Consider the following 23,579-nt stretch of genomic DNA (forward strand, 5'->3'; position numbering starts at 1 on the left):
CATTGCGAAACCCCATCTCTACTAAAAATACAAAAATTAGCTGGGCATGGTGGCACATGCCTGTAATCCCAGCTACTAGGGGTTTGAGGTAGGAGGATCACTTGAACCCAGGAGGTGGATGTTGCAGGCATTCATAGTCACAGGATGAGATAGGAGATCAGCACAAGATACACTGCACTTAGCAATATGTCACAATCTTCCCTGTGAGCAGGGCACAGGCAGAATAGAGGAGTCACATATTTAGGTCATGGATGCAGAGATTTGTCACAAAGGCCCTGTGGGTGGGGTCAAGAAAGGAGCTTCCCATCCCTTAGGTGTTGGGCCCAGCAACATATTGCAATACCCAATACACAGGAAAAAAGTGGAGTCACATCACCTAGGTGCTGGGTCCAGTGATATTTCACATTGTTCTTTGTGGTAGGTTCTAGTCACAACACTTAAGTGATAAAAAAGTAATATGTCATAACACCTTTCTGAACAGAAATGATGCAGGAGACTCACAATGTATGCAGAGACCAGGCACAAAAAAAACAAAAACAAAAATAAGTCACGCCAGGCATGGTGGCTCACGCCTGTAATCCCAGCACTTTGGGAGGCTGAGGCAGACAGATCACAAGGTCAGGAGATTGAGACCATCTTGGCCAACATGGTGAAACCCCGTCTCTACTAAAAATACAAAAATTGGGCTGGGCGTGGTGACTCACACCTGTAATTCCTACACTTTGGGAGGCAGAGGTGGGTGGATCACCTTAGGTATGGAGTTTGAGACCAGTATGACCAACATGGTGAAACCCCATCTCTAGTAAAAATACAAAATTAGCCAGGCATGGTGGCACATGCCTGTAATCCCAGTTACTTGGGAGGCTGAGGCAGGAGAATTACTTGAACCCAGGAGGCACAGATTGCAGTGAGCCAAGATCATGCCACTACACTCTACCCTGGTGACAGAGCGAGACTCTGTCTCAAAAACTAAATGCAAAAAAAGTCCAATTTTGGGGCCAGGCACGGTGGCTCACGCCTGTAATCCCAGCACTTTGGGAGGTTGAGGCAGGTGGATCACCTGAGGTCAGGAGTTTGAGACAACCCTGGCCAACATGGCAAAACTCCATCTCTACTAAAAATACAAAAATTAGCCAGGCGTGGTGGCAGGCACCTGTAATCCCAGCTACTCAGGAGGCTGAGGCACGAGAATTGCTTTAACCCAGGAGGTGGAGGTTTCAGTGAGCAGAGACATGCCATTGCACTCTAGCCTGGGCAACAGAGTGAGACTCCGTCTGAACAAAAAAAAAAAAAAAAAAAAAAAAAAGGTCACATTTTGTGCAGAGCCCAAACAATAGAAGAGAGTCATATCACCCAAGTTCTGGGTCCAGAAATGTCACAGTACCCTCTGAAGGAAGACCCCTGGTAGAAAAGTCACATCATCTAGGTTAGAGGCTCAGAGATATGTCACAATGCCCCCTGTGGGTAGGGCTCAGGAAGAAGAGAAAGATCACATAACCTAAAAGCTGGGCCCAGCTACATATCACAACCACCAAGTGGGCAGGGCCAAAACATGAGAAAAGAGTCACATCACATGGGTGTTAAACCAAGTGATATGTCAATCCCCACTGTGGAGAGGTCCCAGGAAGATGAGGAGTCACATCATCAAGGTAATGGGCCCAGAGATATGTAACAATAACCCCTTTGAACAGGAACCAGGCAGAAGTATTAACATTCCCTGTGTGCTGATCCCAGGGATAAGTCACTCTCTTTTACGGGAGCATGGCAATGGCAGGAAAAAAGAGTCACATAATCTAGGTGCTGGGCCCAGAGATACATCACAATCTCTCCTATAGGCAAAACCTAAGTAAGAGCGTCACATCACATAGATGATGGGTTCACAGATATGTCACTCTGTCTCCCCTGGGCAGGGTTCAGGAAGAAGGCTCATATCACCTCAGTTCTGAGCCTGACAATATGTCACAATGCATGATGAGGAAAGGGCCAAGGCAAAAATGTAACACTACCTTGGTGTTTGGCCCAGCAGTATGTCACAATCTACATTGTAAGCAGAACCTACGTAGAAGAGAAGAGGCACATCAGCTAGATCCCAGGCACAGTGATAGGTAACAGTCCTTTCTGTGAGCAGGGACCTGGTAGAAAGAGAGAGTCACATTACCTGTGTAATGGGTACACAGATAGGTCATAATGCTTCCTGTAGGGAGGACCCAGCAGGAGAGCTACATCACCTGGATGTTGGACATAGCAATATGTCACAATGGCCTATGAAGGCAGGGCACAGTCAGGAGAGTCACATAATCAAGTTGTGGGGCCCAGCAATATGTCACAATGCCCTCTATGGGCAATACCGAGACAAAAATATGGATCACACAACCTAGGTCTTGGATTCAGCAATATGTCACAATCCAATTTGTGGCCTGCAAACCAGGCAGGTGAGTCAAATCACTCAGGTGCTGGGCAGAGGTGTATGTCACAAATACAGTTGCAGAAGAATGTAGAGATAAAATTAACAATCCCACACATGTCCCATTTCTAAGTATTAGAGTCAACACTTTTTTTTTTTTGAGATGGGGTCTCGCTCTGTCACCCAGGCTGGAGTACAAGTGGTGCAATCTTGGCTCACTGCAACTTCCACCTCCTGGGTTTAAGTGATTCTCTTGCCTCGGTCTCCTGAATAGCTGGGGCTACAGGCACGCACCACCACGCCTGGCTAATTTTTGTATTTTTGGTAGAGACGGAGTTTCACCATGTTGGCCAGGCTGGTCTCGAACTCCTGACCTTGCGATCCGCCTGCCTCTGCCTCCCAAAGTGTTGGGATTACAGGTGTGAGCCACCGCGCCTGGTGAGTCAACACCTTTTGTTATGTTCAGTCTGAGTACATGAGTCACAGTCTCAATGGTTGACTGGATACATTGATGAGAGCCTCAATTGTTGCTTGGGACTGTGTCCCCTTAGTGGAGTCAAAGCTGCACAGGTATGCTGAATCTTGGTCTGAGAGTCACCAACCCACATCTGAACAAAATCCGTGTATGAGAGTCAATTTCCCAACTTTTGGCTCTGTCCAGGTGTGATATTCAGTACTTCAACAGCTGTGTTCATGTGGAAAGATGACAATTTTTACTGTTGGCTGGGTGTGCATAGGAGTGTCACAATGTCACTTGTGCACTGGGCCCTGTTACAGAACTCTCTGTACTAACTGAGAGCTTTATACAATAAGCATGATAGTCACAATTTGTTCTGAGACCTTTGTTGTAGTATGGATTCAATCATACCTGTGGACCTAAGCCCATGTATTAGAATCAACATCTCTCCAATTGGCTGGGTCCAGAGAGAAGAGTCCTCACCTGCCTATGAGCTGGGTTTAGAAATGAGTCACTAACTTAACTGTGGTCACATAATCACATGTGACAGTCACAATTTTTACTGTGGACTGCATTCACATGTGAAATTAAAGATCTCTTCAGTGGGCTCTGTCCATGTGTGAGGGCTGCAAGTTATGAAAGTCAATATTGTTTGGATGTTGGGTATAACTACACAAGTCACAGTCTCAATGTGCATGGATCCATGCATAAGAGCCTCAATCTCTCTCCAAACTCTCTCTCCTCAATAAATTATAGCCTCACAGGTGTGCTGAATCTTGGTCTGTGAGTCACCAACCCCCCTGTGGACCAGGTTCACATATAAGAGTGAATTTTGCAACTTTCCATGTGGTAGGTTGTGCATGAGAGAAACACAGTGTCACCTGTGTGCCTGGTTCTGTGATGATGCTCTTTGTACCATACAAAGACATTACACAATATATGAAAGAATGACCATCCTTTATGACATTCTTACTACAGAAGACTGACGAGTTTATTCATTTCTGTAAGTCTAGCTACAAGTGGCAGTATCTCTCCTATTGGCTGATTTGTGGCATGAGTGTCATCATCATAACTATGAGCTGTGCAAAAGTGTATGTCACAATCCAACCTGTGAGTAGAAAGCAAACGGGAGAGTATCATCACTTGGGTGCTGGGTTAGGAATATGTCACAATTTTTCCAAGGCAGGGACCAGGCAGGAGAGTCATATCACCTGGTTGCCTGGCCAGGGTTATGTTACAATTCCCTCCTGAAAGCAAGACACAGAGAGCAAAATGACACCACTCTGGTGCTGGGCCTAGCTATGTCAGAATTCTCTCTGTAGGCAAGGTCTGGGCACAAGGGACATACCACCTTGTTGATGAACCCAGAGATATGTCACAATCTTCTGTGTGGACATAGTGCAGATAGAAAAGGAGTCACATCTCCAAAGTAATGGATGCACAGATATGTCACAAGATCTCCTATGGGCAGGACCCAGGCAAGAGTCTTTCACCCATTTGCTTTGACCCAGGGATATGTCATAATACCCAAAATACAAGGAACCCAGGTGAAAAAGGAGAGTGTTATCACCTAGATGCCAGGTCCAGTGATATCTCACAATCCCCCCTTTTTATAGGGTTCAGGTAGAAAAGGACAGTTACATCACTTAGGTGATAAACATAAAGATATGTCCTAATTCCCCTATTAGCAGAGCCCATGCAAGACAGTCACATCGCCTGGGTGTTGAACCTAGTCATATTTCAATATACGCAATTTTCTTTTCTTTTCTTTTCTTTTCTTTTCTTTTCTTTTCTTTTCTTTTCTTTTCTTTTCTTTTCTTTTCAGACAGAGCTTTTGCTCTTGTTGCCCAGGCTGGAGTGCAATGGCATGATCTGGGCTCACCGCAACCTCCGCCTCCAGGGTTCAAGTGATTCTCCTGCCTCAGCCTCCTGAGTAGCTGGAATTACAGGCATGCACCACCAAGCCTGGCTAATTTTGTATTTTTAATAGAGATGGGGTTTCTCCATGTTGGTCAGGCTGGTCTCGAACTCATGACCTCAGGTGATCTGCCTGCCTCAGCTTCCCAAAATGCTGGGATTACAGGCATGAGCCACTGCACCTGGCCCACCACTCTTAAATATTGTAAAAAGTTCTCAGGTGGCACAGAGCATCATGACAGGCCGAAAACATAGCTGAGATCATCCAAAGGTCACAATCTTTTCTTTTGGCAGGCCTCAAGCAGAAAAGAAGAGTCACACCACCCACGTAATAAATACAAAGATGTGTTATAATATATCTGTGGGAGGGCTCATGCAAGACAGTCACATCACCTCAGTGTTGGACACAGCGATGCATTGCAATACACAATGTATACGGGGCCCAGGCAGTAGAGGAGAGTCACATCATTTAGGTTCTCAGTTCAGCAATATTTCACAATACCCCCTGAGGGGAAGGCCTAGGCAAAAATGTCATATTACCTAGGTAAGAGGCTAGGGATATGTCACAATGCCTTCTGTGGGTAGGGCTCACAGAAGAGCCCTAAACAAGAGGAAAGACATAACTTAGATGCGGGGCTCAGCTTTGTGTTCCAATCACCCCACTGAAAAGGGCCCAAGCATGAAAGAACAGTCATGTCACAATTCCCACTGTAGACAAACCCCAGAAGAGGAGAGTCACATCATGCATAAAAAAGAAGGCATTTACCTGGGTTTTGCCCATAGGAGAAATTGCAATGGGTCAAGAGGTATGTTACAATGCTTCCTGCGGTCAGGGTTCAGGCAGATAGCTCACATAACTTTGGTGCTGGACCCAGCAGTATGTTTCAGTGTTTTCTAAGGGCACAGCCAGAACAAAGAAGTAACATCACCTTAGGGTTAGATGCCGTGATATGTCACAATCTCATTTGTGGGCAGAAAGTACCCCCTGTGAGTACAGAAAAGGCGGGAAAAAAAAAAGGCACATTCCCTCAGTGACCGGTGAAGATATATATTACAATGACTTCTGTAGACAGGGTCCAGAATGAAGTGACATCACCTGAGTGTTGGACTCAGCCATATGTCAAAATAACCCATGTGGAAAGGACACAAGTAAGAGAGTCACATAACCTAGGCCTAACAATATGCTACAGTACACCTGTGGGCAGCATCAAGAAGAGGAGACTCACATCACCTGGGCGCATGGCCCAGTGATATGCCACAGTGCCCCCTGTGGGTTGTATCAAGGCAAAATAGAGTGACATTACCAAGGGTCTGGGTCCCATGATATGTCACTGTGAGCTGGGGCCAGGTGAGAGAGTCAAATAACTCAGATGCTGGGCAGAGTCACATGTAACAATCATACCTGTAAGAAGGTACTGTGGTGACATTAAAAATGACATTGTAGGCCGGGCGCGGTGGCTCACGCTTGTAATCCCAGCACTTTGGGAGGCCGAGGCGGGCGGATCACGAGGTCAGGAGATCGAGACCACGGTGAAACCCCGTCTCTACTAAAAAATACAAAAAATTAGCCGGGCGTGGTGGCGGGCGCCTGTAGTCCCAGCTACTCGGAGGCTGAGGCAGGAGAATGGCGTGAACCCGGGAGGCGGAGCTTACAGTGAGCCGAGATTGCGCCACTGCACTCCAGCCCGGGCGACAGAGCGAGACTCTGTCTCAAAAAAAAAAAAAAAAAAAAATGACATTGTAGGCCAGGTGCAGTGGCTCACACTTGTAATCCCAGGACTTTGGGAGGCTGAGGCAGGTGGATCACCTGAGGTCAGGAGTTCGAGACCATCCTGCCAACATGGCAAAACCCCGTCTCTATCAAAAATACAAAAATTAGCTGGGCCTGCCTGCCTGCCTGCCTGCCTTCCTTCCTTCCTTCCTTCCTTTCTTTCTTTTTCTTTTCCCTCTGTGGCCCAGGCTGCAATCTACTCGGCTCGCTGCTGCCCCACACCGCGGACTGCCTGGGACTGCTGGCGCGTGCCACCACCGCTGCCTGCTTTTTCTCCTTTGGCTGCAGGCGCGGTTTCGCCATGTTGGCCTCCAGCTCCTGACCCCGAGTGCTCTGCCCGCCTCGGCCTCCCGAGGTGCCGGGACTGCAGACGGAGTCTCGCTCACTAGGTGCTCGGTGTTGCCCGGGCTGGAGTGCGGTGGCCTGGTCTTGGCTCGCGGCAGCCTCCGCCTCCCAGCCGCCTGCCTTGGCCTACCAGGGTGCTGGGATTGCAGCCCCTGCCCGGCCGCCGCCCCGTCTGGGAGGTGGGAAGCGTCTCTGCTCGGCCGCCCCTCTGCCCGGCCACCCATCCTCTGGGAAGTGAGGAGCGCCTCTGCCCGGCCGCCCTGTCCGGGAAGTGAGGAGTGCCTCTGCCCGGCCGCCCCGTCCGGGAAGAAGTGAGGAGCGCCTCTGCCCGGCCGCCCCATCTGGGAAGTGAGGAGCGCCTCTGCCCAGCCGCCACGTCTGGGACGTGAAGAGCGCCTCTGCCCGGCCGCCCTGTCTGGGAAGTGAGGAGCGCCTCTGCCCGGCCACCCATCGTCTGGGAAGTGAGGAGCGCCTATGCCCGGCCACCCATCCTCTGGGAAGTGAGGAGCGCCTCTGCCCAGGCGCCCCGTCTGGGAAGAAGTGAGGAGCACGTCTGCCCGGCCGCCTCGTCTGGGAAGTGAGGATCACCTCTGCCCGGCCACCCATCGTCTGGGAAGTGAGGAGTGCCTCTGCCCGGCCTCCCCATCTGGGAAGTGAGGAGCGCCTCTGCCCGGCCGCCCCATCTGGGAAGAAGTCAGGAGCGCCTCTGCCCGGCCGCCCCGTCTGGGAAGAAGTGAGGAGCGCCTCTGCCCGGCCACCTGGTCTGGGAAGTGAGGAGCGCCTCTACCCGGGCGCCCTGTCTGGGAAGAAGTGAGGAGCACCTCTGCCCGGCCGCCCCATCTGGGAAGAAGTGAGGAGCACCTCTGCCCGGCCGCCCCGTCTGGGAAGAAGTGAGGAGCGCCTCTGCCCGGCCGCCCCGTCTGGGAAGAAGTGAGGAGCGCCTCTGCCCGGCCACCCCGTCTGGGAAGTGAGGATCGCCTCTGCCCGGGCGCCCTGTCTGGGAAGAAGTGAGGAGCGCCTCTGCCCGGCCGCCTCGTCTGGGAAGTGAGGAGCGCCCCTGCCTGGCCGCCCCATCTGGGAAGTGAGGAGCGCCTCTGCCCGGCCTCCCAGTCTGGGAAGTGAGGAGCGCCTCTGCCCGTCCACCCATCGTCTGGGAAGTGAGGAGCGCCTCTGCCCGGCCGCCCCGTCTGGGATGTGGGGAGCGCCTCTGCCTGACCGCCCCGTCTGGGAGGTCTACCACGGAGGCCAGAAGCAATGTGGGGGCTGGACGTGGTGTCTCACGCCTGTGATCCCAGCACTCTGGGGGGCCGAGGCGGGTTGATCACTTCAGGCTAGGAATTCGAGACCAGCCTGGCCAACATGGCGAAACATATGAAAAATACAACAGACAAACCAACCAACCAACTCAGTGACAACAGAACAGGTCTACCCTGGAGTCATACTCTAATTTTTTCTATTTTCCTCCCTTTCTGATCCTTTATCCCACTTTCTTTTTCTTCCTCTTCCTTCTCCTTCTTCTTTGTCAAATAGAGGATTGAGTTATTATCACTGATCCATGTAAAGTCCCTCTCTCATTTATTTTAATTCCCACCCCCCATTTCTATTCCCCGACTTCCCATGTGCAACCTTCCTAATATGTTTGATACGCATCTTTTTGTTTGTATGTATTTTTAGAAAATGTTTATTGTTTTTGTGTGCAAAAAAAAATTAATAAAAAAAAGAAAAAAAAATTAGCTGGGTGTGGTGGTGGGCGCCTGCAGTCCCAGCTACTCAGGAGGCTGAAGCAGGAGAATCACTTGAACCTGGGAGACGGAAGTTGCAGTGAGCCAAGATCGTGCCACTGCACTCCAGCCTGGGTGACAGAGCAAGACTCTGTCTCAAAAAAAAAAAAAGGGCCGGGCGCGGTGTCTCATGCCTGTAATCCCAGCACTTTGAGAAGCCAAGGCGGGTGGATCATGAGATCAGGACTTGAAGACCAGCCTTCCCAAGATGGTGAAACCTCATCTCTACTAAAAATCCATAAAAATTTGCCTGCTGTGGTGGCATGAGCCTGTAATTGCAGCTACTTGGGAGGCTGAAGCAGAGAGTCACTTGAACCCGAGAGGTGGAGGTTGCAGTGAGCTGAGATTGCATCACTGCACTCCAGCCTGGGCAACAGAGCAAGACTCCATCTCAAAAGAAAAAAAAATGACATTGTCTTGAATCAAGGAATGAGAGTCAACACCTCCTACATGTTGGGTTCAAGTACAAGAAGTCACAATCTCAATGGTGGACTGGATTTGTGAATGAGCCTCAATTTCTCTTGCAAACTCTGTGCCTTAGTGAAGTTACAGCCACAAAGGTCTGCTGAATCTTGGTTAAAGAGTCACCAACCTGGCTGAGCGCGGTGGCTCATGCCTGTAATCCCAGCACTTTGGGAGGCTGAGGTGGGTGGATCACGAAGTCAGGAGATTGAGACCATCCTGGCTAACACGGTGAAACCCCGCCTCTACTAAAAATACAAAAAATTAGCCGGGCGTGGTGGCGGGTGCCTGTAGTCCCAGCTACTGGGGAGGCTGAGGCAGGAGAATGGCATGAACCCAGGAGGCGCAGCTTGCAGTGAGCTGAGATTGGGCCACTGCACTCCAGCCTGGGCAACAGAGCAAGACTCTGTCTCAAAAAAAAAAAAAAGTCACCAACCCAACTGTGGACAGTATCCATGAGTGAGAGTCCATTTTCCAACATTCAATTGCCTCCAAATGGAGATTCAGAACATCAGAAGTGGGTTGCGTTCATTTAAGTGAATGATTTGCTGTTGGCTGGGTGTGAATGAGTGTCACAATCTCATCTGTGTGCTTGGCCCTGTCAGGACACACTCTGCACCACTTGAGGGCTTTACATGGTATGCATGAGTGGCAATCTGCCCTGAGACTTTTGTGCTCCTATGGACCCGTGATCTTATGTGGCCCTAAGTCTAGGTATGAGAGTCAACATCTCTCCAATTGGCTGGGTCCAGAGAGGAGGGTCCTCCCCTGCCTATGAGCTGGGTTTAGAAATGAGTCAGCATCTCAACTGTGGCCAGATGTGCACATATGATAGTCACAATTTCAACTATGGACTTGCATCTGTGCGTGAGAATCATGAACTCATCAGTGGGTTCTGTCCATGTGTGAGAGTGATAATTCTAAAAATTGGCAGAGTGTGCTTACAAGAAACACAACCTAACCTGTTTGCTATGTCCTCATCACTCTCTGTACCATCCAAGGGCTTTATACAATATATGAGAGAGTAGTAATTATCTATAACCTTCATACAGAGAGGAGATCCAGGATTTTACCCCTTTTTCTAAGCCTAGCTGTGAGAGACAGTATCTCTTCAATTGGCTGGTACAAAGTCTTGGAGTCATCATCACACCTGTGATCTGGGCCAAGATATATGTTACCAACCAACTTGTTGGCAGAAAGCACCCAGGAGAATCACATCTCCTGGGTGCTGGACCAATGATATAAAAAATTCTTCCCTGAGGGCAGTGACCAGGCAGGAGAGTCACATCACCTGGGTTCTCAACCAGTGATAGGTTACCATTTCTTCCTGAAAGTAATGCACATGGAGGAGACACACATCACCTGGTGGCTGGACCCTGCAATATGTCACAATCTTTCCTGTGGCCAGGTAGAAAAGGAGTCACATCTTTTATGTAATGGATGCAGATAAATGTCACGAAAACCCTTGTGGACAGGGCTGAGGCAGGAGCCTCCCATCTTTTAGGTGTTTGGCCCAGTTAAATGTCACAATACCCAAAAATGTGGTTCTCAGGCAGAAGAGAAGAGTCACATTTCCTAAGTGCTAGTTCCAGTGATATGTCTCAATCTTTCCCTTTGGCAGGGTCCAGGGTGAAGAGAGGATTCACATACCTAAGTGATGAAGGAAAATATGTGTCCTAATATGCCCATGAGCAGGGCCTATGTGAGACAGTTGCATCAGCTGTATGTTGAACCCAGTGATATGTCAAAACATACAATTTACGCAGGGCCCAGGCAGAAGAGAGTGTCATAACCTAGGTGTGAGTCCCAGGGATACATCACGATGCCTTATTTTGTTGTTGTTTTTTTTTGTTTTGTTTTGGCGAAGTCTCACTCTGTCACCACGGGTGGAGTGCAGTGGTGTAATCTTGGCTCACTGCAACCCCCACCTCTTAGGTTCAGGGTCCAGGGATATGTCCCAATCCCTCTTTTTCTCAAGGCCCAGGCATAAGTAGAGAGTAGCATCACCTGGGTGATGAAATAAAAGATATATCATCATACCCCTGTGGGCAAAGCCCATGCAAGAGAGTCACATCACCTAGGTGTGGGGCCCAATGATATATTAAAATCTCCTCTTGGGTATATCCCAAGCAGTAGAGGAGAATCACATCACCTAGGTGTGGGGCCCAATGATATATTAAAATCTCCTCTTGGGTATATCCCAAGCAGTAGAGGAGAATCACATCACCTAGGTGTGGGGCCCAATGATATATTAAAATCTCATCTTGGGTATATCCCAAGCAGTAGAGGAGAGTCACATCACCTAGGTTCTCAGTCCAGCAATATGTCACAATGCCCCTTGAGGGGAGGGCATAGGCAGGAGAGTCACATCACTTAGGTTAGGGGCTAAGAGACATGTCACAATGTTCTCTGTGGGAAAGGCTCAAGAAGAAAAGGAGAGTAACATGACCTAGGGGCTTGGTCAAGCTATGTGTTAGAATCATACCTGTGGGCAGGATCTAGGCGTGAGAGGAGAGTCACATCAAGTAAGTACTGGGCCACGTGATGTATCACAATACCCATATAGACAGGTCCCAGGAAGACATCACCTAGGTGCTGGGTCCAGAAATGTGTCACAATGTCTCTTATGGGCAAACACCAGGAAAAAAAGGGGAGGGGATAAAATGAACAATCTGATGGGCCAAGAGATATGTCACAATGCCCACTGTGGGCAGGGTCCAGGCAGGAAACCTATCACCTTGGTTTTGGGCCCAGGAATATGTCATAATGCCTTCTGAGGGCAGGCCCAAGGTGCCCAGCAACATGTTACAATCTCTGCTATAGGCAGAACCTAGAAAGAAGAGTTGAGTCACACGAGCTAGGTACTGGGCCCAGCAATATGTCACGATAGTTTGTGTGAGAAGGAACTAGGCAGGAGAAGAAAGTCACATCACCTGGGTGATGAGCAAAGAGATATGTGACAATGACTCCTATAGGCTGAACCCAAACAAAATAGTTACATCACCTGGGTTTTGGACCCAGCAACATGTCACAATGGCCCATGTTGGCAGAGCACAGGCACGAGAGTCACACAACCTGTAGGGTTGACTCTCATGCCTATGGTACTGCCCACAGTGAGCATTGTGACATATTGCAGAAACAGAACTTCCATCATCTGGATGCTAGGCCCAGTGATATGTCACAATGCCCCATGTGAAAACACAGAAGCAAGAGAATAGAGTCACATCACCTAGTTTCTGGTCCAGTGATATGTCACAATTTCATCTGTGGGCTAAATCCAGGTGGGAGAGTAAACTATACAGAGGCATATGGCATGATCACCCTTGCGTATACAGAGGCATATGGCACAATCATGCTTGCAGGAAGGTCCACAGATGAGATCAACAATTCTGTACATATCCCGCTTCTGTGGGCACCAGGAAGGCAGGAGAGGAGACTCGCATTACCTGGGTGCAAGACTCTGAGATATGTTACAATGTCCTTTTTGGGTAGCAGGAGAATAGAGTTACATCACCGAAGTGCTGGGTCCAGCAGTGTGGCACAATCCTATCTGTAGGCTGGGCTGGTGCTGAAGAGTCACATCACTCAGGTGCAAGGCAGAGATGTACGTCAAAATCACACCTGCAGGAAGGACAGGGGATGAGATTAACAATACTGTACATATCCCGATTCTAGGCATGAGAGTCAACACCTCCTGTATGTTGGTTCTAGTCACAATCTCTGAAATGAACTGAATCAGTGCATGAGAGACTCAATCTCTCTTACCAGTGTGTCTCCTTAGTGGAATCACAGCCTCACAGGTGGGTCAAATTTTAGTCTGAAAGTCACCAACTTACCTTTGAACTGGATCCACATATGAGAGTAAATTTTCCACCTTGCAACTGTGTCTGTATGAGATTCAGAACCTCAACAGTAGGCTGTGTTCATGTGGGAAGATGACAACCTTTACTGTCAGCTGGGTGTACATATGAGTGTCAAAATCTCAATAGTACTCTGGGCCCAGTTAGAATATGCTCTGTACCAGCCAAGGGTTTTATAAGGTATGCATAAGAGTCACGGTCCTTTGTGACTGGGAGACATTTGTGCTGGTTTGGACTCATGATTGTGCCTGTGGCTCTATGCCCAGTTATGAGTTAACATCTCTGCAATGGCTCGGTCCAGATATGAGAGTTGTACCCTGCCTATAAGCTTGGCTTACTAAGGAGTCACCACCTCTGCTGTTGCCTGATGTTCACATACGACAGTCACAATTTCAACTCTGCACTGCATCCACCTGTAAGATTTCAGACCTCACCAGTGGGCTCTGTCCATGGATAAGGGTGACAATCTATTTTATTTTTATTTTTATTTTTGAGACAGAGTCTTGCTGCATCACACAGGCTGGAGTACAGTGGCAAGACCTTGGCTCACTGCAACCTCCGACTCCCAGGTTCAGCCAATTCTCCTGCTTCAGCCTCCTGAGTAGCTGGGATTACAGGCGCTCACCACCACGCCCAGGTATTTTTTGTATTTTAGTAGAGACACAGTTTCATCATGTTGGCCAGGCTGGTCTTGAACTCGTGACCTCAAGTGGTCCGCCCACCTCGGTCTCCCAAAGTGATGGGATTACAGGCATGAGCCACCACCCCGGCTGACAGTCTTAACAATTGGCAAAGTGTGCATACAAAAAACACAGTTGCATCTGTTTGCTGGGCGCTGTTATGACACTATATTACCCGAGGGCTTATACAATATGTGAGAGAGTGTAATTTTCTCTGACCATCCTAAAGAGGACAGCCAGGATTTTATCCATTTTCCTAAGCCTAGCTATGAGAAACAGCATCTCTTCTATTGGCTAGTTTGAGGCATGAGAGTCAACATGGCACCTATGATCTAAACAAAGATATATGTCACAGTCTCACCTGAGGATAGAGAGTGCACAGGAGAGTTACATCATCTGGGTGCTGGGCCAGGGATATGTCACAATCTTCCTGAGAACAGGAACCAGGCAGAAGAGTTATCACCTGGGTGGTTGGTCAGAGATATGTTACAATTTCCTCCTGAAAGCAGGGCACACTCAATAGAGTCACATCATTTGGGTTCTAGGCCCAGTGATATGTCACCATGCTCCCTGTGAGCTAAGCTCAGGCAGGAGAAACACATCACCTGATTTCTGGGCCAAAAGATATGTCACAATCTCTCCTATGAGCAAAGCCTTGGTATAAAAAAAGAGTCACATCAAACAGTTGATGCTCCCAAAGATATGCCACAATGCTCTCTGTTATCAGGGTTCATAAAAACAACCCAAGTCACCTTGTTGCTGGGCCCAGCAATACGTCACAGTGCATTTTGAGGTCCAGGCCAAGACAAAACAGTAATGTCACATTGTTGTTAAGCTCCACAAGACGTCTTAATATCTCTCGCAAGCAGAACTTATGAAGAGTCACATTTGTTTGGCACTGGGACAAGTGAGACGTCAAAATTCCCCACGTGAGCAGGGACCAGGTAGGAAATGAGAGTCACATCATGTGGGTGATGGGTGAAGAGATATGTCATGATGTTCTAGAACCTAGGCAGTAGAATTACATTACCAGGTGTCGGACCCAGCAATATGTCACAATTGCTTATGTGGTCAGGGCACAGGCATGACAGTCATATAACCTGGGTGTAGGCCCAGAGATATGTCACAATGCCCCCTATGGGCAGTGCCAAGGCAGGAGAGGAGACTCACATCACCTAAGTGCAGGGCCCAGTGATATGTCACAATGTCCTCTGCAAGCAGCACCAATGCATAAGAATAGAGTCATATCTCAGATCTGGGTTCAGCAACATTCACTATCCCATCTGTGGGCTGGTCCTAGGGAAGAGAGATTACTCAGGTGCTGGGGAGAGGAAAATGTCACAGTTAATCTGCAGGAAGGTCCAGGGATGATACTAACAATCCCACACATGTCATGATTTTAGGTATAGGACGTTAACCCCTTCTATATGTTGTGTCTAAGAACGGGAGTTATAATCTCAATGGTGGACTAAAATTGTGCCTGAGAGCCTCAACTCCTCCTGTGGACTTTGTCTAATTAGTGAAGTCACAGCCTCATAGGTGTGCTGAATCTTGCTTTGAGTGTCATCAACTCACCTGTGGACTGGATCCACATCTGCGAGTCAAGTTTCCAACCTTTGACTGCCTATGGGTGTGAGATTGAGAACCTCAAAAGTGAGCTGTGTTCATGTGAGAAAATGACGATGTATACTGTTGGGTGGGTGTGCATACAACTATCACAATCTCCTGTGTTCTAGGCCTTGTTAATACCCCCTTTATACTACCCAAAAGCTTTATACACTATGAATGAGAATGACAATTAACTCTGAGATCATGTTTGAAAGCACCCATGACCATACCTGTGGCCCTAAGCCCAGATATGAGGGTCAACATCTCTCTGTTGGCTGGGTCCAGACAGTAGAGTCCTCATCTGCTTATGTTCTGGGTTTAGAAATGTGTCACCATTCCAACTGTAGCTGGAGGCTCACATATGACAGCCACAATTCCAAGTGTGGACTGTTTGCATGGGAAATTCAAGACCTCAGCAGTGGGTTCTTTCCATGTGTGATGGTGATAATCCTAATGGTTGGTGAGGTGCACATATGAGAAACACAATTTCATCTGTTTGCCGTGCCCTGTGATGACACTTTCTGTAACACCTGAAGGCATTATATGATAGGTAGGTGGGTGGCAATCCTTTATAACCTTCATACAAAGAGAAGACCCAGGATGTTGTTCATTTTTCTAAGTCGAGCTATGACAGTATTTCTTCTAATAGCTGATTTGACATATGAGAGTCATCATTGCACTTGTAAGCTGACTACAGTATATGTCACAATTTCACCTGTAGGTAGGGAGCTAGCAGGAGTCACATCACCTGGATTTCAGCCAAGGATATCTCACAATCTTCCCTGAGGGAGAGAGCAAAGCGGGAGTGTCACATCACCTGGGTGCTCAGCCAGGGATATGTTACAATTCTCTCCTGAAAGCACAGCACAGGCAACAGACTCATGTCACCTGGGTGCTGAGCTCAGCACTATGTCACAGTGCTCCCTGGGGGCAAGACACAGGCAGAAAAGCCACATCACCTGGTGTCTGCTTCCAGGGATATGTCACAATCTTTCCTGTGCAGGCCAGCGTACCGCCAAATATGAAATGTCACATCTTCTAGGTCATGGATGCAGATATATGTCACAAGGTCCCTGTGGGCAGAGCCTAGGCAGGAGCATGCAATCCCATAGGTTTTGGACTTAGTAATGTTTTACAATACCCAAAATATGCAAAGCCCAGGCAAAACAAGAGAGTCACATCACCTAGGTGCTGGGTTCAGTGATTTGCCACAATTCCCCCTTTTGGCAGGGCCTAGGCAAAAGAGGAGAATTATATCACCTGGGTGATGAATGAAAAGATATGTTATAACACCTCTGTAAGCAGGGCCCATGCAGGAGATTCACATCACCAAGGTGTTAGAAACAGTCACATGTCACAATACACAATGTGCAGGAGGAACCAGGCAGGAGAGGAGAGTCACATCCCCTAGGTGCTGGACCCAGCAATATATTACAATCCCTTCTTGGGAAAAGCCCAGGAAGTAGAGGAAAGTCATGTTACCTGGGTACTAGGCCCAGTGATATGTCTCAATGTCCTCTGTGAAAAGCACTAAGGCAAGAGAAGACTCTCATCATGTAAATGCTGGGTCCAGCAATACGGCACAATCCCATCTGTACGCCGGGCCCAGGCAGAAGAGTCAAATCACTCAGGTGCTGGGCAGAGGTGTATGTCACAATCACATCTGCATAAAGGTCAAGGTATGAGATTAACAATTTAACACGTTTTCTACATCTAGGTATGACATACAACACCTCCTGGATGTTGGGTCTAAGAACATGAGTCACAATCACAGTGATCATCTGGATCTGTGTGAGAACCTCAATCCCTCCTGCAAACTGTGTCCCCTTAGTGGAGTCAGACTCACAGGTGCGCTGGATCTTGGCCTGAGAGACACCTCCCTTATGAATGGTAGTTACACATGTGATTTGATTTTTCAAGTATGTCTGCCTCTGGGTGAGATTCAGAACCTCAACAGTGAGCTATGTTTATGTGGAAGGATGGCAATCTTTACTCTTGGCAGGCTATGCATATGAATGTCACAACCTCCCCCGTGTGCTGAGTTCTGTTAGGACATTCTCTGTACCTCTTGACAACTTTACACAGTATGTGAGAGAGTGTTAATTCTTTATGATCTTCATGCAAACAGGAGACCCAAGACATTACTTATTTTCCTAATCCTGGCTATGAGAGACAGTATTATCTGCTATTGGTTGCTTTGAGGCATGAGAGTCATCATTGCACCTGTAAGCTGGGCCAGGATAAGCATCACAATCCCACCAGTGAAGAGGGGCTGAGCAGTAGAGTCACATCACCTGGGTTTGGGGGCAGTGATATGTCACAATCTTCTCTGAGGGCAGGGACCAGGCAGGAGTGTCACATCACCTGGGTGCTGGGCCCAGTGATATGTTAAAATGTTCTCTGTGGGCAAGGCCCAAGCAGGAAAAACACATCACCTGATTGCTGAGACCAATGATATGTCACAGCCCTCCCAGTGGTCAGGGTGCAGGCAGAAGAGGGGAGTTAAATCTCCTAGATTATGGATGCAGAAATATGTCACAAGGCCCACTATGTGCTGGGCCGAGGCAGGAGCGTTCCATCCCATGGCTGTTGAACTCGCTGAAATGTCACTATACTCAAAAGGTGCCAAGAATAGGGAAAATAAAAGGGTAACATCACCTAGGTGATGAAAAAGATATGTCATAATACTTCTGTGGGCAGTTCCCATGCCTTAAAGTCACATCACCTTGGTGTTGAATCCAGGCATATGTCGCAATACACGATGCACGCAGGGCTTAGGCAGAAGAGGAGAGTCACATCACCAACAATACATCACAATTCCTGCTTGGGCAAAGCCCAATCCATAGAGGAGAGTCACATCACCTATGTACCGGGCTCAGCAATATGTCACACTGTCCTTTGTGGGGAGGGCCCATGCAAGAGAGTCACATCACCTAAATGATGGGCTCAAAAATATATAAAAATGCCCTCTGTGGGTAGGGCTCAGAAAAAAAAAAGAAAATCATGTGCCGGGCACGGTGGCTCACGCTTGTAATCCCAGCACTTTGGGAGGCCGAGGCAGGCGGATCACGAGGTCAGGAGATCGAGACCACGGTGAAACCCCGTCTCTACTAAAAAATACAAAAAATTAGCCGGGCGTGGTGGCGGGGGCCTGTAGTCCCAGCTACTCGGTGAGGCTGAGGCAGGAGAATGGCGTGAACCCAGGAGGCGGAGCTTGCAGTGAGCCGAGATTACGCCACTGCACTCCAGCCTGGGCGACAGAGCGAGACTCCATCTCAAAAAGAAAAAAAAAAAAAAAAGAAAGAAAATCATGTAACCCAGGCGCTGGGTCCAGCTATATGTAACAAACACCCCAGTTGGCAGGGCCCATGCATGAGAGAAGAGTCACATCACCTAGGTGCTGGGTTCAGTGCAACACACTGAGACCTTGCCTCTACTAAAGTAACAATACTTTTTTGGCATGGCCCAGGCAGAGTGGGAGTGTCACATCACCTAGGTGATTAATGGAAAAATGTTTTATAATACCTCTATGGGTGGGGCCCATGCAGGAGAGTTGCATTATCTAGGTGTTGAAGCCAGTGACATGTCTCAATACACAAAGTATGTAGGTCCCAGGCTGGAGAGGAGAGTCACCTCATCTGGGTTCTTGACAGAGTGATATGACACCATCCCTTTTTGGGTAGAGACCAAACAGTAGAGAATAGTCGCATCACCTAGATGCTGGGCTCCGCAATATGCTACAATACCCCGAGAAGAGGGTCCAGACAAAAGAGTCATATCATCTAATTGTGGGTCTTAGAGATATGACACAATGCCCCCTGTGGTGGGGCTCAGGAAGAAGTGTGGAGTCACATAACCTTGTGGCTGGGCCCAGCTACATGTCAAAATCACCCCAGTGGGCAGGGCCCAGGCATAAGAAGACAGTCACATCATGTAGGTTCTGGGCCAAGTAATATGTCACATTCCCCACTGTGGACAGGTCCCAGGAAAAAGAGAGTCATATAATCTCAGTGATGGGCCAAGGTCTATGTTACAGTGACTTCTGTGAGCCGGAATAAGAATCATATTACCTGTGTGCTGAACTCATCAATAAGTCACTCTCTCTTCAGTGGGCAAGCCCCAGGCAGGAGAGGGGAGACATCACCTCGGTGCTGGGCCCAAAGTTATGTCACAATCTCTTTTTGGGCAACATCTAAGAGAGGAGAGTCACATAAAATAGTCAAAGGGCCCAGAGATATGTCACAATGCACCTTGTAAGCAGGGTCCAGGCAGGAGACTCACATCACATTGGTTCTGGGCCCAGCAATACACCACCACGGCTTCTGAGGGCAGTGCCAAGGCAGAAGAGTAATGTCACCTGGCCGGGTGCGGTGACTCACACCTGTAAACCCAGCACTTTGGTAGGCTAAGGGGGCGGGACCACCTAAGGTCGGGTGTTTGAGACCAGCCTGACCAACATGGAGAAATGCCATCTTTACTAAAAATACAAAACAAACAAACAAACCAACACAATGTCACCTTAGTATTAGGCTCACTGACATGTCACAAGATCCCCTGCGAGCAAAACCTAGGACAAGGAGGAGAGACATGTTAGCTAGGTGTGAGCCCAGTGATATGTCACAATCTCTTCTGTGATCAGAGGCCAGGCAGGAGAAGAGAGCCGCATTACCTGTGATGGGTGCAGGTACATGACACAATGTCCTCTGTAGGCAGGGCCTAGGCAGTAGAGTTACATCACCTGGGTGTTGGACCCAGCAATATATCACAATGACCCACATGCACAGGGCACAGGCAGGTGAGTCACATAACGTATGTGTGGGGCCCAGCGATATGACACAATGCCCCCTGTGGAAGAACCAAGGCAGGAGAGAAGATTCACACCATCTGAGTACAAGACTCAGTGATGTCACAATGCCCCCTGTGTGCAGTGCCAAGGCAGTGGAATAATCACATCACCTCAGTGTTGGATCCAGTGATATGTCACAGTCTCTTCTGTGGGCTGGGCCAGGGCTGGAGCACCAACTCACTCTGGTGCTGGGTAAAGTCATATGTCATAATCACACTGTCAGGAATGTCCAGGGGTGAGATTATGCATCTGGACTGGGAAGAAGCAACACATCAAAAATATGACCAGACCATCCACGGTGGCTCATGCCTGTAATCCCAGCACATTGGGAGGCCAAGGTGGGAGGATACCTGGAGCCCAGGAGTTCAAGACTACCCTGGGGGCTACATGGTGAGACATCTTTTCTAAAAAATGATAATTAAAATTTAAAAAGTAATATATATAACCAGAGCCTGGACAACATACTGAGACCATGTCTCTACTAAAAAAAATAGATGATAGATAGATAGATAGATAGATAGATAGATAGATAGATGATAGATAGATAGATAGACAGACAGATAGAGCCAGGCACGGTGGCTCACGTCTGTAATTCCAGCACTTTGGGGGCCAAGGCCTCACTCAAAAAGAAAAAAAAAAAAAAAGAAGAAGAAAAAAGAAATCTAAAACAACAGCAACTTCAGTGTGCAGGAAGGAGCATGAGAGACATAAAAGAAACAGAAAAAAATAAATAAATAATAAAAATGAAACAGCGGCCGGGCTCGGTGGCCCACGCCTGTAATCCCAGCACTTTGGGAGGCCAACGCGGGCTGATCACCTGAGGTCGGGAGTTATACATCAGCCTGACCAACACGGAGAAACCCCGTCTCTACTAAAAATACAAAATTAGCCAGGTGTGGTGGCGCATGCCTGTAATCCCAGCTACTCGGGAGGCTAAGGCCTGAGAACCGCTTGAACCCAAAAGACAGAGGTTGCAGTGAGCCGAGATCGCGCCATTGCACTCCAGCCTGGGTAACAAGAGCAAAACTACGTCTCAACAAACAAACAAAAAACAGCAACTCAATGTAATGTGGAAACAAACTTGAAGTGGGGCTAGGAAAACAAAAAACAAAACAAAAACAGACAGATCCCCAGAGCCTCAGCTACTCGGGAGGCCGAAATGAAAGGATTGCCTTGGTGAGCCCGGGAAGGTGGAGGTCGCAGTGAGCAGTAATCGCACCCTCTACTGGATCTTAGCGGTTCTGCAGCCGACGAGAGCCATCTGGTCCATCTTAAACATTTCAAGCTGGTGGCCAAGTCCTACACTCCTGGCCGACATGTGGTGGGCCCGGCGGCCGGACCGAGAGGCCAGCAGGCAAGGGCCCAGCGGATCCACCCTACAGGCCGAGGGTGGCGCTCGCGGCCTGAAGCTGTTTTTCTGGCATCTAAGTCGCCAACCTTCCTTCCCACCGCGCCCCCAACCCCCGTCTGCTGATCGATGTGGGCGGTGGAAAGAGGAGGAAGGGCTCAAGGGCAGGGACTGCCGCCCCGGTGACCGCCCCACCCGCGGGGTGGGAGAGAACCGGGACCCAGACGGCCACCGCCGGGCCCTCACCGCCATACCCGGGATGGGGCCTGCCGGGCCACACCCCCGGACACCTGCGACTCAGCCATCCACACCATGATCCCCCAGCCCTGTCCGAGCCGGGGGATCGAGCTGCCACCACCCCCACTCCCAGGAATGAGGGGAGGAGCCAGGAACCAGAGGGGCAAGAGGCCAAGCGGGGGAGCCCCCCAACCCGAGGCACCCACCGCGCCGCACGCCGTCCCTTTCGGCGCTCGGAAAGCCCTCGGGCGAACCCCTCCCGAACCCACCCCTCCCAGGCCCTCAGAAGATGGCACAGGACGGCCCCTGACTCTCCATGGGGACTTGGGAATAAACTCGGCAGGCCCCTCAGACAGTCAAGACCCGCGTGGGCGTCCCCGGCCCCCTGCGTCAGGCGTGGTGGGTCCCGCGGGTCGGGCCTCGGCAGTTGCTGTGCGCTTGGGATCAGCCAGGGCAGCCCCACACTCGGTTCGGGCTGGGAGAGCGGGGACAGCCTCCCAAGACACAGCCCTGCACGCCCGACCTCCGACTCACAAGGGACGCGCCAGAGCTCTGGCCCCGTTCAGAGTGAAGGCTGAAGTTCACAGTTCACAGTTCAGCTGAAGGCTGCGGGCCTTCCCGAGCTCCGCCCAGCTCACAGCGGGGACGGTCCCTCCCTCGGCAGCTGCTGCTGGAGCTCCGGAGGACAAGAGAACTTAGGTGGCCTCAGTGGAGCCCGACAACAGGCGCGAACGTCAACAAGACAGATCAAGATGGCAAGGGCGACTCGCGGACGAAATGGATCCACCCGACCCCAGAAATGATCCCCGATACGTGGCTCTGCATAGACCACGACAGAGTCCAGTCAAAGACAACCCGTGGGTGTGGGTGTTTGGAGATGCATCTCAGCGGGAGAAAGAACGACCAGGACTCGGTAGTGGGTGGTTTAGGACACGGGGAGATACAGAATGAGGGGACTGTCCCAGAATCCACACAAAGACGGACAGACGACGGACGGAAGGAAGGAAATAAAACAGAAAAAAAAGAAAGAGAAGAGAGAGAAAAAAATGAAGAAAGAGAAAGAAATATCAAAAGAAAAATAGAGAAAATAATGAAAAGAAAAAGGGAAGATGAAAAACGAAGGAAAAAGGTGGAGAGACACAAAAAGAAAATAAAGGAAGAAATGAAGGAAAAAGGAAAGAAGAAAGAGGGGAAAAAAAAGGATGCAAAGAAAAAAGAAGAAAATAAAAAAGGGCAGGGCATGGTGGCTCACGCCTGTCACTCCAACACTTTGGGAGGCTGAGGTGGGAGAATCACTTGAGCCCAGGAGTTTGAGACCAGCCCTGACAACGTAGTGAGGCCCTGCCTCTACTAAAAGTTAGCCAGGCATGATGCCACATTCCTGTAGTAGGAAGGAAGGAAGGCAGGAGAGAAGGAGGAAAAAAAGGGAGGAAGATAGGAATGTAGAGAGAAAGGCAGGAAGGAAGACAGGAGGGAACGAAGGAAGTTAGGGACCAAGTTCTACAAGGAAGAAATGTTAAAAAGAAACAGAGAAAAAGGAAGAGAGAAACACATGAATAAAAAGGGAAGGACAGTAAGAAAGAGACAGAAAGGGAGAAATTATGAAAATAGAACGAAAAGGAAAAAAAGTAGAAAGATGAAAGTATAACTCTAAAAGAATAATAGGCGAGGCATGGTGGCTCATGCCTGTAATCCCAGCACTTTGGGAAGTCCAGGCGGGTGGATCATGAAGTCAAGAGATCGAGACCATCCTGGCCAACATGGTGAAACCCCATCTGTACTAAAAATGCAAAAATTTGCTGGGCATGGTGGTGCGTGCCTGTAGTCCCAGCTACTTGGGAGGCTGAGGCAGGAGAATCACAC

At 49.1% G+C, this 23,579-nt stretch overlaps 1 protein-coding gene and 1 long non-coding RNA gene across 2 annotated transcripts; both read right to left on the reverse strand.

Annotated features, from left to right (window-relative positions):
- Positions 1-23,579, reverse strand: part of LOC129459812 (zinc finger protein 724) — a 283,659-nt gene that overhangs the window by 104,955 nt on the left and 155,125 nt on the right.
- On the reverse strand, positions 3,881-14,635 carry LOC129459827 (uncharacterized). Of its 2 annotated transcripts, XR_008650067.2 has the most exons (4): positions 14,430-14,635; positions 14,039-14,140; positions 12,367-12,758; positions 3,881-3,969 (listed from the first exon to the last, which is right to left on the reverse strand). It is a non-coding gene; the product is annotated as an uncharacterized lncRNA (long non-coding RNA). The 2 variants fall into 2 exon arrangements; XR_008650066.2 differs by lacking the exon at positions 14,430-14,635 and having other exon boundaries at positions 14,039-14,391.

Source organism: Symphalangus syndactylus, chromosome 13, assembly GCF_028878055.3.
Source record: "Symphalangus syndactylus isolate Jambi chromosome 13, NHGRI_mSymSyn1-v2.1_pri, whole genome shotgun sequence".
Classification (NCBI taxonomy): domain Eukaryota; kingdom Metazoa; phylum Chordata; class Mammalia; order Primates; family Hylobatidae; genus Symphalangus; species Symphalangus syndactylus.